This window comes from Bidens hawaiensis, unplaced genomic scaffold, assembly GCF_021521415.1.
Source record: "Bidens hawaiensis isolate Kalapana, Puna unplaced genomic scaffold, B.hawaiensis_p1.1 tig00021644_1, whole genome shotgun sequence".
Lineage (NCBI taxonomy): Eukaryota > Viridiplantae > Streptophyta > Magnoliopsida > Asterales > Asteraceae > Bidens > Bidens hawaiensis.
The window spans coordinates 111,291-124,661 of record NW_027493362.1 but is presented as its reverse complement, the minus strand read 5'-3'; the positions used below and the strand labels follow the sequence as shown (position 1 = coordinate 124,661).

General features: G+C 32.1%; 1 pseudogene across 1 annotated transcript; it reads right to left on the bottom strand.

Annotated features, from left to right (window-relative positions):
* Positions 1-1,841: 1,841 nt before the first annotated feature.
* Positions 1,842-7,580, bottom strand: LOC143563916 (DExH-box ATP-dependent RNA helicase DExH16, mitochondrial-like; annotated as a pseudogene). Its single transcript, XR_013140748.1, has 16 exons — positions 7,440-7,580; positions 6,594-6,684; positions 6,369-6,490; positions 6,104-6,294; positions 5,881-6,021; positions 5,698-5,820; positions 5,534-5,611; positions 3,915-4,083; positions 3,719-3,831; positions 3,554-3,634; positions 3,382-3,447; positions 3,199-3,266; positions 3,012-3,057; positions 2,563-2,680; positions 2,327-2,422; positions 1,842-2,207 (listed from the first exon to the last, which is right to left on the bottom strand). The product of XR_013140748.1 is annotated as a DExH-box ATP-dependent RNA helicase DExH16, mitochondrial-like (transcript).
* Between the last annotated feature and the right edge of the window lie 5,791 nt (positions 7,581-13,371).

Genomic DNA, 13,371 nt, shown 5'->3' with positions numbered 1-13,371 from the left:
TCACATTAAAGTATGATCATACGCCGTCTTAGTAGTCGTTGACCGTGTTCGTGAGTCATGGCCAAATGACACCATTATTTTTATTTATTTCGTCTTAGTAGCCATCAACCGTGTTCGTAAGTCATGGCCAAACGACACCTATTACTTACTTTCATTTAATTGTTGATACTCATGATATTGATTTGCATATTTCATATATAATAAATTTATTATCAAAATCTGATGATTACTTACTCAACATGTATTGTTGATATATATATATATATATATATATATATATATATTTATTTTACGCATATTGCATGTTGTTCTTTGGATGGTTGAAGTATTTGAAAGACTTTAGGTTATTAATAAAAAGACAAGATATTATTCTAATTGTTTTGGTTTTATTTGTAATTAACTGAGACTTGTGTACTTGGTCGAATTTAAATAAATAAATTAGATATTGTTATATAACTTTTGCATACAAGTGTCTTATGAGATGTGAACCAACAGTTCGCGTCCCGATATTTTCGTCGTAGGTTGGGGTGTGCACACATCAACATAAAAAATAGATAAAATAGATTTCCTCATTGAAACAAAAACAAAATATAATAAAAATATGCTAAAACCTATAATTTAATAAAATATGAAACTTAAGTGATTTAATTGAAACACTTTTTAAACTTAAGTAATTAAATTAAAACACTTTTAAAACTTGATAACTATTTAACATGTTGCCCCTTAATCTTTTAACAATAATTTTCTTGATGCATGATTTGCCCTTGGCAACTCATTCCAAAGGACTCATATAAAACTATTATATCAGGAGACTTGTCTTTAAAATTAGACAAGTCCCATGGAAAACTTGCTAATATATTAAAATGAGTTATGTAATTCTTTCTATAACACAAAGGAGGCTATATTAAGCTTTTTGTTACGACAATGGTGTACTATGGTGTTTGATATGTATATATAATAAGTATAATATGGACTCAAAGTAGATAAAGAGTATTGTTATGCGGTTTGATCTCCTATGACTAAGCTCCGTGTGAAAATAAGTTAAATTTATGTGTTTGATAGAGAAAGATGATTCGAATTTGTAAATGAGTAACTTACTTACATCCCATACGCTAGACACCATAAAAATCCATATAAACAAGCATACGAATTCATCTAACAAAAGCAATAACTTACTTGTATCCTATAGGCTAGACACCATAAAAATCCATATAAATTTACGTGTCTTTACTCCTTGAGATTCTTTTTTAAAATTTCTTTATATTTCCAATTATTAAATTTGTAACATGAGATTTACACTCAATTCAACTTTAATGAAATGATGCTTTTAGCACAAATACATGTTTTAGAAAGCCAACTAGTGTAAGTGTAGTTGAACATATAAGGAAGCTCTACAATCTATCACACCAAATGCGTAAACTACTTTTTTTGAACGGCCAACCAAACATTGTTACATAAGCAAACTATCGTTACAAGCAAGGCGCTAATAACACCAACAAAACAACGCTTAATATTACCAGCAAGTATGCCTAGTACAATTGACGTACAAAGAAATGATTAATTGTAAGCTACTTAGATCCAAGGTTCTTACTCTTCATGTAAATGATTAATTAATTGTCAACACAAAGAGATGGGCACCTCATGGCTAGTGGCTATATAGTTGTCATATTTGCATAAATCACTATAGTGACACATTCAATCATCTCAAAATATTTCCTTTAGTCCTTACCACCAGTAGTGAATCTAAAATCTTGCAAATTGGCATATCAAGTAGCATGTTATGATTAGCATAATAATTATATGAAGCGAAAACTCACAAAGCTTAAACCACAAATTCTTTTAAAATCTCATAAGTTAAAACTGATAGCGCAAGTGTTGCGTACCACGACTCTTAACGTGGTACAACACAATATACCAAACATGATATTATAAATTTACACTTTCGTAACGAAACACGTTCCCTCAACGAACAAATTTACCAAGGGTGTAACCTCAAGGGGTGTGTACTGTGTTAAGTAAAATAACATGTGTTTAGTAACTACTAACATAATTTCTTCTTTTTGATGTAATAAAATGAAACAAAAGTAAGTCCTTATTTCATAAATTAGTGATTACAGGTGTGATATCTGCGGAGGTTATCGAATCTGTTTTAATCTCCTCGGTATTGGTTTCTGAAACCCTAATCTTTCAAGAAATCCTCAATCAACCTAAAATACAACATTTATAAAAAAAATTACAAATTATTATTATTATTATTATTATTATTATTATTATTATATTTAAAAAAATGGCATAAAATTTATGGGGAGCTTAATCTTGAGATTACTTACATGCCACAAATTGATTTTTGCGATGCCGCAAGGTCTCGATCTGGGAATGAGTCATCAAGCCGAAAGCTTAACCACACGTATAATTCAAGAACCTTGATATAATAACGTATGTCAGATAAAGGGCATGAACAAAAGAATCTTTAAAATGTATGTAGGGAAATGATATATATTTATATCACAAAACACGTTCCAAGAGTACACGGTTTGTAATTTATATCATAAGAAAACTTACCTTATGAATTGATTCAAGCTCCTTGAGTTCGGCTTGAGTCTTTGGCACCTTAAGCGTGCCTGGAGTAAATATTTCTTTTGAGTCGAACAATGCGATTCTTTGCATACGTATGTGCAAACTAATTAATAAAAAAACAAATTTGTTAGATTGTTATTATTACAAGCAAGCTTATGAGGAAATCAGATACTAGAGGTGGTAAAAGGGTGCATTGAGTAACGGGTCAAAACAGGATTGGGTCAAACCAGTTTTTATCCATTTTATGTTGTAGGCCAAAATGAACCCACCAACACATTTTTATCCATTTTATGAATTTTAAAAACTAAATAATGCGCGATATATGATCAGAACTTCAGAAGGTTTCTATGCATTTGAATATCCGGTTGACTTTCAACATGTTTGACTCATTTGATCCTTTAACCACCTTTACATTATATTATAACAGGTCTTACCTGCGTGAGCCCCTGAGATAATATTTCATCGCCCATGTCAGCTGGACTGCAAAAAAAAAAAAAAAAAAAAAAACAATTTTCAATGATTTTAAAAGTTAACAAAAAATGAATTATAAACTGATATCTAATGCACGTTAAAACGATAGATTATCGATATAACTCAAACCTAAAAAAAACGTAAAAAAACCTACCTAAGACAAAAAGGTACTTATCATGCAAAGAAATTGGCAATTCGTCGAGTACCGCAGCTACTTTCTGTTATAATTTGTCAAGAAACATATAATAAAACAAAATAATTAGATAACTAAAAACATGTATATAATAACTAGCATTAAAAATACTTTGTATCTCAATGGTTTGAAAAGCATACCAACATTTCTTCACAGTTCGCAATAAAATAGTTTTCTGATAACTTTGCATTCTCCACAAATTCTTCCTGAAAAAAAGATAATCAATAACAGTCTAAACAGAATACTGCAACGAAAAACAACAAAAAACAACATTATAAAAATAAATTCTTCGATAAGTAAACAATAACCAACCAGAATTTGGCAGAGACCACAGTTAAGATGTGAGCGAGAGTACATATATAAGAGATCAAAAGTGGGAAATCATCCAGCACTCTGCATCATAAACAGTGTACTTTAAAATACTATAAAATAGCCCGAAAACACTAAAAATTGAATATATAAAAATAAAAACATTACTTCTAGAATTGGAGATGGGCAATTTAGTGAGGAATGAATTAAGGGTAGATCTTTTTTATCCAAGCAAGTGACTTCACCGACTGGAAATTTAGATCCGAATCTGCCAGCTCTACCTACAATATGAATAAAATATGTACATAAAAATGTTAACTTTAATAGGCGCATTATATGTTGTGTTATGAAATGTAACAATTACCAGCGATTTGTTTTATTTCGGGTACAGAAAGCGGTCGCATTTCTAGTCCATCAAACTTCTCCATTTCTGAAAATATAATTCTGGAAATGTTAAGATTAAGGCCCATGCCAATGGCATCACTTGCTACAAGAACATCAAACTCGCTACTTTCGTCATTGAACATCGTTGCCTGCAGTTTTCACAAAACATATCAGTTCATAACATATAATGCAACATAAGAATATGATACGAAATAGATAGTTCAGGCGTCTTATTGTAAATGTTCATGGTACAAGGGTCTTATGTGTAAGTGTTGTAATAGCTAGCAACCTATAGTAAAAGTTAGATAATGAACATTCTGTTAGTCGTTGTATACCTAACAGATGGAATAAACGATCATCGATCAATTTGAGAAGGCAGAGCAATCATTCACCGATATTCGTCATTCGTCAGATTCTTGACAAATTGGTAAATAACAACAATTCAACGGCTAACTCAGACCTAAATCAGAACGACTATTTCAATTGTGTAAGATTTGTTCAGATTTCCAACGGGCGTTCAAAACTGATGTGTTTGTCATTCCACTTGAAAACTATGACATTGTTTTAGGTGTGCAATGGCTGCTCAACCTTAAACATATCACATGGAATTTCAAGGACCTAACCATGTAATTTAAGATTGACGGTGTCAATCGTCAACTTAAAGGGTGTATTAGTAATATTATCTCTTTATGCTCTAGCTCTAAGATGGGACAAATATTACATAAGGGTGGTATTTCTAAGGCTCAATTGCTTAGCATTTAAGTAGAACCTCAGAAGAGCAAAACGGTCAATTCCAACATTCAGCTGCGATAACTCAAACTGTTAACGAACCTAGGTTGGATATTCTTTTAGAAGCATAAGCAAATATCTTCAAAAGCCCAACCTGGTCGCCACCCAATCGTGTTTGTGACCATAAACTACCTTTGCAAGATGACGGTATTGTTATTAATCAGAAAAGTTATAGATATCAGGTCATGCAGAAGGATATCATTACCATCAAATAAGAGTTTTTGATAATGCGCCTTTTGGCTTTACCAGTGCTCCTGCTACATTTTAGAAGAGCCTTAAATTTTTACTCAATCAGAGGGTCACTACAACATGTTTGGTTATCAAAAATGTTGGGTTATGACTATGAGATCTCAAGATATGTCACTATTTGATAGAGTTAAGGCCACTCGGAGTACTGATGACTGATGAGAAGTTGAAAGACATTATTGCAAGGTTATTTGATGGTCAAACTTTGATAAAGGGCAACCGTTTGATAGTGGGGAACGACCAGTTGTAAAATGACATAATTGCCTTTTGTCATGCAACACCTAGACGTTAAGGTGTTCATGCTACTCGCAAACAATCAAAGATTTTACTACTTGGAAAGGAGTTTCTAAACAAGTTAGACACTTTATCATAGAATGTGATGTTTGCCAAAGATCAAAAGCTGAACATGTGTCTATTCCTGAACTCATGCAGACGCTAGAAACTCCAAAACTATTTTCATCAGACATATCAATGGATTTTATTGGAGGTCTGCGTAAGTCACCGTAAAGACGCAATGAACCATAGTAACATAGTATATTATGTCCGATTGAAAGATGTAAATACCTGCCTTGTTCGAGTCTCTGGAGGCAATGAACCATAAACTACCGAACACAAATGTCTTCCATCATCTTCAATTTTTTTCTAATAATACAAAACAAACACGTTTTCACCAATCACTTCACTAGCACTCCAATAATATTATACACGCATTAAAAGTCGGGTCTCACCTTTATTTTGTATATTTTCTGGCGTGAAAAAGTCACAATACAATCACCTCGTCTAATATCTGAAAAAGACCTAAGATGTGTTTTCAATGGCACTAAAGGTGAAAGCCGATCATAATATTGTACCTACACAACAATATAGATAATATGAGTACTAAAACAAATCCACAATATCAAACTCACTACCTTGATATTATCACCCGTCACACTTAAAATATCTTGAATTAACGAGACTGCAGCAGCATCGCCACACAAGTGAAGCTCGTCAGCCGGAATCCCTAACAAAGCACGTGTAAATGAAAATCCACGTGACCTGCACCCTATCATCTGCATATATATAAAGGACGTTTTTGTATAATAACATACAGAATAATATTATTTAGTAATCTTCTTGGTAACTTAACCAGACCTGAATTTCGTCAATAACAGCACATGCATAATTAGAGCTGACATCCGCCATCTCAACCGTCACAGCTTTATGCCTTGCACCTTCAACAATATCTTTTTCTTGTCCAGTAATTAAATCACACGGAACATTTGCTTTATTTAACCGCTTTGCTACTTCCCATGCTAACAGTCTCAACGGTCCACAATAAACACCTAGTTAAAAAAATGCGCAAAAATTAGCAAGATTCATGTGTGGAAATCTTTAACTGATATTGATAGTTTGATACCAGAATCACTGAGTTCCAATCGCTTTAACGCACTATATGTCTTCCCACTGTTTGTTGGGCCCACATGAAGAAATACATTTCGTTTCTTTCGTCGGGCTGCAGGGTACCATGTGTGAGGACGACTGAAATGGAAGAAATAAGTTCATAAATCTCATTTAAGTTATATTTATAAGTTAAATATAAAGAATAGAACTACATATAAAACCGTGCATAATAAGTTCTTACGTGAGGTCTGTATAATCAAACTTCGCTGCACCAGTAGAACTGCTAAACTGCTTTAAGGAAGTATGTATACAAACTGATGCTCCAAAATTAGCTGTTCAAATACGAGCATTTAGAAGAAAATAATAAAAGTGCACACAAATTCCGAAATAGCAACCATTCATTTTCTTCATGTCTATCATTTCTTGCAGTGTTGTAAAAATCCCGATTAGGCACCGATTAATCGGAAATCAGAGGGCTAGTGATTCGATTTTACCTAATCGGCCCCTAAAATCGCTACGAGTCAAATTTCGGTCGAAATTAGTAGAAAATTTTAAAGTATTTGAAAAATTATGTATAAAAGTTTAAAAATATACATATAAAATTCCAATCCGATTAATCCATATTAACCACAAACCAATATCCCACCGCCCAACTAGTGCCTAGCAAGTTCTACAACACCTAAAATCGCTACTGGTCAAATTTCGGTCGAAATTGGTCAAAATCTTTGAAGTATTTGAAAAACTATATATAAAATTTTGTGTTGCGTGTGTGTGTATAAAACTTTGAAAATTTACATAGAAATTCCAATCCGATTAATCCATATTAATCGCTAACCGGCATCCCACCACCCGACTAGCGCCTAGCGAGTTCTACAACACTGATTTCTTGTAAAAATGTAAACTTTTACTCAAAATCAAGTAACAATAAACCAATATATATTATAAGCTAATTAAAGCATAATAAAACACATAAAGGAGGTAAATTTATTACCAATATCAAATACCCACATCATTAAACCATCTATTTATCATAATTACACCCTCAACAAATAATAAAAGAAAAAGAATATAAGGGTTTGAAAGATACCATTGGATAACAGAGTATGAGAAACGGTTGAAGGTGAGAGTCTCCGGCGAAGAATAATGGACGCCATATTTATTATTATTATTAAATTGGTCGGAATTATTTTCCGGTGAACGGTGGTTTGACCAAGAACATAGGCAGAATACGGCAAATTTTGTATTAGATGGTTTGACCAAGAATATGGGCTTAATTTATAATAATAATAATGATAATTATTATTATTAATTAAAAGGCAAGTAGCCGTTTACTCACAAAACTTACTGTAGATAAAAGGTACAATTGTTTAAACAGAATGTACAAGCACTTGATGGCATATGGCAACGATTACCGGTATGTTTTCAATTTGTATACGTATGTGTGAATTTTAAGTATGGAATCGTAGTCGACTTGCTTTTCGATTAAGGGTTTTTGGATTTACGAACATCCTTAATCTTACATCCGTTCGTTGATTTCAGCTTACTCCAGTCTAAGGATGACGTCGTTGTCATGTCAGTGAATAATCGACTCGTTTCTGGAATGCCCGCCAGGTGTTTGCTAAAATGTTTCATGAATTTTGCCATTATATTTCCCTGTTATTTTGGATGCTGGTAATTAAACATAGCATGTTTTTTATATTAGCATGTGCTGTCTGGATATCTTAAGCTATATAGATTGCATAATTAGTTTTTAACTATGTGTTTTATGATGTAAACATGTTAGGGATCTTCGTATATCTTTTGTCACATTCTACGCTTACCGAATTCATGGATGGGACAGCAACAGTCATACGCCTTCAACAACTTAAAAGGTATTCTTGGTTTTAAGAATTTTACTACAAATACTGATGTCATATATGTTACAAAGGCCATCGTTAAGTTTAAACATGAGCTATAATGCTACAGATAGATATGTATACATATACTATAGATATGCTACATATATTTGAGTGTTAAAACAAAAAGGTGGCAAAGCGGGCGGGTCGAGTGGAAAACGGTCCAAATTAGATAGCTTTCTAATATGGATCAAATCTTAGAAGCAGTTTTGTTCCGGTTCCTTTGGCCCATAACATTATTGAAGTTATATAGCTTTTTAAATTTGTCCACTATTTATTTTCCGAGAGTTCAAATCTTTTGGATAAAATGTTTTATTCCTTCATGTGTACAGCCAATTGATGTTGAGTTAAATGAGTTGTAAGTGATTTAAAGTATTTAAGAGAGGAATTGAAATGACTCTCACATGCTTTTTTTAGACAAATAAAATGACCAGCAAGAAATTATATATGTTCAAGGGTGTAAATTGTTTGATCATTGAAAGTTTTGCTTTAATTTGTCTTAACACGTAATTAATGAAATATGTGTTTTCATGTTTTTAGGAGTCCAAAGAAAGAAAGGTGTGTGTTGCTGGAGATTTTGAGATTGAAATTGGTAAATTTGCATAACTGCATTGTGTTATACTGTTAGCAAAGTTTGTTATTTTTCAAAACTTCATCACTTGATCTTACAACAGGAGACATTGATTGAATATATAAAGTAATAGGACACATTTTTTTTTAGTTTTACCCAAGTGTAATGATGCTTTAATTTTGTTTACATCACTTAAAGTTTCTTTCATGTCTGAAGTTCTTAAAAGTTGCTTAATTATGTTTGTTTTATTTGGGAATTAACTTCTGACTCAAAAGATAATTCCCAAATAAAACAAACATAATTAAGCAAATGACTACTACATCTTAAAACTAGGCTCTTGCATTGACAACTGTTTCACCTCACTTACCAAATAAATATCTTGATCATGGAATTGGTATTGATTTCTAAGAGGGGGTTGAATTGGTGAATCTGAATACGATTGGTATATTTGTTCGTGCCAAAGAACCTTTTTTTGTATGCGAGTCCTTTTAGTTGTTTTTCTTTCTTATTTTCATTCACAAAATTAGTTTCACTCCATGTGCTGTCAATATAACCCACCGACCCGTTATGAAAACTAAAAAGCAATAGATATTTTTTTCTTTTTTTCTTTTTTATTTCATATAGTATGTATTTTGATAAACTTGCAGATACAAAAATATTGCAGGTATGCAAATACGAAGCGCTGGCATGCTTATGGTAGATCATGCAAAAGATTCATGAAGACGATCTACAATTGGGTTACCACGTGGATAGAGAGATGAAAAGTGTTATTTCATAAAAGGGTGGAAATGTGGAATCGTAGTGAGACATCCGAGATAAAAAGTCAGATTGAAGAGTTGATTGAAGCAACGGCGAGCACCCAAAGCTAAGATAAGAAAGATCTCTATAACTGTTTTCAGATTTGAATATAACTGATATTTCGTGTGATAGAGTACAATAGTTTATGCTCATAAATTTTTAGTGAAATTGTTTTTATTCTTTGTGAATGTCAGAAAATTTGGCATTTTCTTTGAGCAGTCAAAAATAGATGTTTGTTAGTGGCTTGATTTTAACTTCTATACGTGTTGCACTACAACCATGTATAAGCGTGTTGATGCACCTCAACACTACAAACACGTGTAAGCATCTTGATGCGCTGTAACGCGCGCGGGTCGAGTTACTAGTTATTGTTATTAAGAACGAGCACTCCCTAATTTGGAGATTCTTCAATAACTTTTATTTTTTATTTATTAAAATTAATAAATTCTAAAGAGTTTGTTTTTATATATTTGTATTTTCGAAAATATGTACACATACTTTTGTTGTTTATAGATCAACTAGTATTTTACTCGACGAAATCGCCGGTACATGTCGGTAAAATTCGAGTTGTGGTAGAACTAGGGGTGAAAACGAGCTGACCTGCTCGCGAGCTACTCGAGATCGACTGGTTAAAAAGCTCGAACGAGCCTAGCTTAATCGAGTCAGAGCCCGAGCTCGAGCCTAAAAGTAAGCTCGTTTAATAAAAGAGCCCGAGCCCGAGCTTCACTTATCGAGCCCGAGCCTAAACGAGCCTGCCATTTATATAATTTCTTTAAAATATATATTTAATAATTATTAATATATATAATGTTATAGAAAATAAATAAAAAATAGCTAAATAATATATATTATATTATATAGAAAATTATAATAAATAAAAATATATAAAGTAATTATATTATTTAAAAAATAACTTATAAATGGTAAACGAGCCGAACTTGAGCTTGAAAATCTACACATAAGCTGAGCTCGAGCTTGGGAAATAGAGCTCGAAACGAGCCGAGCTCGAGCTTTAAGTAAGTTAAACGAGCCGAGCTCGAGCCTAGTCATGCCTGGGCTCGGCTCGTTTGCACCCTAGGTAGAACTCAAGCGTTGTCAGCCTCAAACGTTGAGACGTTAAGTCGACATGCATTCAGTCTGTTTCGGTTACGTGTGTTATTATACTGTAACTAAAATAAAAATAAAGTAAAATCTTGAGGTGGACCAATGGGGTGGAGTCAGTCGATAAAACTCTATCGTCAGTAAAACCTATGTTTTCATAACCGGATCGGATATTAAACCGGGCATCTTACTGGTTCACTGGTCGAGCCAGTTGAACCGGATGACATAGAAAAAAATTTAAAATATTAAGAAGAATGTAAAACCTATCTACCTATACTAATAAAAGAAAATAATTTTATACACATGACATTCTGAGTTTAATTCTCACTATCAAATTCCCGCCAAAATAAATTCTCTTCTATTAATGAAAAAAGAAAAAAAGTTGGTTCTAAATATAGTATTGATTATAAATTTAACATATCGTATTAATTGGTCAATCTCCATTGATTGAATTATTAATAACATAAATTATATTCTAAACATATTTAATATAATAAAAATATTAATATAATAATTGCGTGCCATAAATATATTTTCTTTAAAACCGAAATGTATATATATAAAAGAGTTCATGTTTAAAGAGTACATTAACATTCAATTTTTTTAGACAACTTCATATTGAAGAAAACTATAATAATTTTTTTAATTGTTTTTTACAAATATTCAGTCTTAAAAATCATAGACTAATTTTTCATTTTTTATATTTATTATAAGACTATTATGATAGTTGAACAACAACGTGTTTATAAGGACAACATGAAAATTATTCAAAAAGGAAAATTTGGTGTCTTTTTTGTCTATGACCGGACATGGAATGTAAAACATGTTTGTGAAGGATTTTAGCTACATCTTTTACAACGAAAGACCTCATTGTTTTAAATGTTGCTTCCAGTGACATTGCTTCATTATTGTATACCGATGGTAGAATAACTCATTCTCGATTTAAAATTCAAATATATATGATCATATAAAACGACTATATTTGTAATACACTTTTTTTACATAATATAAAGAGACTCAATTATCTTTTTTTTATTTGTATTAAATTATTCATTATAATTTATACATTAATTTATCTCGTGTAATACACGGGTTTTTAAAGCTAATTATAATATTATTATACTATAAATTACTTAAAGATTGATTTGATTGCAATTTCTATTCGAATCGAATGGTGATTCGATTAGAACGTCACTGGATTCGAATAGGTTAACTTAATTCAATTCGATTAAGCTTGATTTCGATGAATTAGATTACAATCTTGGATTCAAACAAAATGGTGATTCGATTCGAATCAACACTCGATTCGAATAAGGCGTTCGATTCGAATAGACTTGTACTTTAGGAAAGTACAGTAAGTACTTTCTGCCACCTTTTCCTAAGAAAACCCTTTTGATGAATGTCACTTATTTCAACTTGACCCTTTATGGATCTTCACAAACACCAAAGTTTTCATAATTTCAAACACTACTTTATGAAGATTTCTAACCTCTTTAACCCAAATAACTTGTACTTTTAACACAAACTTTTGAATCTTTGAAGCTTGAACACATTTTTTATGAACTTTTGATAACTTTTCTTGAACTTTTGTGAACCCAAACCCACAAACCTTCTTGAAAATCCGTCTTTTGACACAAACAAGACCAAAATCCAAGGTTGTGACCCAATATCTGCAACTAGTAGATCCCGAAATCTCTGATACCAATTGTAGGTCCCTTGACTGGATCTAACAGCACACACAACTATTACTAGTTGTCTTGGATCAACCTCTACACTAGTTGGCGGAAACAACTAGTTAGCACCGAGATCTCGGATTTTGTTTGATTGTTATTTCCGTGAAGGTTGAGAGAGAGAGAAAAGAGAGTTTGTAAGTTAAAGGATATGGTTTTGCCAAAAGTTGTTCTTGTGTATGATATGCACACACATTATATAGTGCGTGTTCTCATGCACATGCATTTCATTACAAATAGCCCAATGGGCTTATGTACAAATGGCCAATGGCCCAAACATACATAAGATAACATAAACATAAACAAAATACATGTTACAAATACCAAAGGCTAATACTAGAAAATGGGCCTTACAATATTGATATTTGCATGTTTTAAATCGCAACCAAATTCATTAATGGTGCCAGCTTCCTTTAGAATAACCTCGTTTCTTATAATATACTTGCGGTGTTTCCTTGTTCTCGGCTTCCTCTTGACACCTCGGGAACCAAGCTGTTTCCATAGCAATTCATCCTAATAATACTAACTCATTAACACTTAGCTTATTTAATAATTATATAAATAACAAAACAAAATTCACTAAACCGATGTAGCAGTTGATTATCAATTATCAACTACTAATTATCCCATAAAATCCAAATAACGACTGAGCAGAAAACAAAAACTCCGCGAGAATTAAAACTCATCATCATAAAATAAATTCCTAACAAAATCCATTTAAACCAAAACCCAAATGAATCATACAAGTAAAATATTCATGATCAACTTTGATTATTTTACTGAAGTTGTAAAATTAATCAACAGAAAATACACAATTGAACAAAGACTTGAGTGATTTATCTTTATTAAATTTACTAAACAACTGCTACCAACATATTCTCTAATTAATGTATGATTTTTTTATAAACAACTTATGTGAAATCA